Below are 645 nucleotides of genomic sequence, written 5' to 3' on the forward strand. Positions count from 1 at the left end.
ACTTCTATTTAAAGAAGATCTCCATTTCATTTTAAACTATGCTGTTTCCTACATCTTTAATGCTACTAACGCTTAGATGTTTGCACTTGTCTTTAATCTCTATGTATCTGATGATTACTAGTCACAATTGGTTACACTCGGATCCTTAGTAGCAGAGTATGAATATAAAGTCATCAGGTAGATTTCACTGGTAATATTTTTCACCTCTACTATTTAAGATGAAGTAAATTTTTACACTTCCTCCTCAAATATAATATATTTTTTAAATTTGTTGATTTTTCTGTGTGTGTGTGTGTGTGTGTGTGTGTGTTTATCACACAGAACATCCCAAACCATCTTATTCAACTATACAAGCACCCTTCCATAGTCTCCCCCCTCCCACATACTGGAGCCCATGTACTCTGTCATCCCTATTACTGTCCACTGTGGTGTCGACATCCCCAGCCATTCCCCAGTGCTTGTCCATCTGCTGAATCTAGTCAGCCTATCTAGAGATCCTTATTTTAGGAAGATTGGCTCTTCCTCATCTAACATCAATCAGTTGTCAATATTCCTTTAAATAAGATTGGGGTCTGCTGCTCATTTCCCAGTTCTATGCTGAGTTACTGTCTGGGAGTCTCTTGGGCCACCCTGGCCAATAACTAA

This window comes from Nannospalax galili, unplaced genomic scaffold, assembly GCF_000622305.1.
Source record: "Nannospalax galili isolate Female #2095 unplaced genomic scaffold, S.galili_v1.0 scaffold188, whole genome shotgun sequence".
Taxonomy (NCBI): Eukaryota; Metazoa; Chordata; class Mammalia; order Rodentia; family Spalacidae; genus Nannospalax; species Nannospalax galili.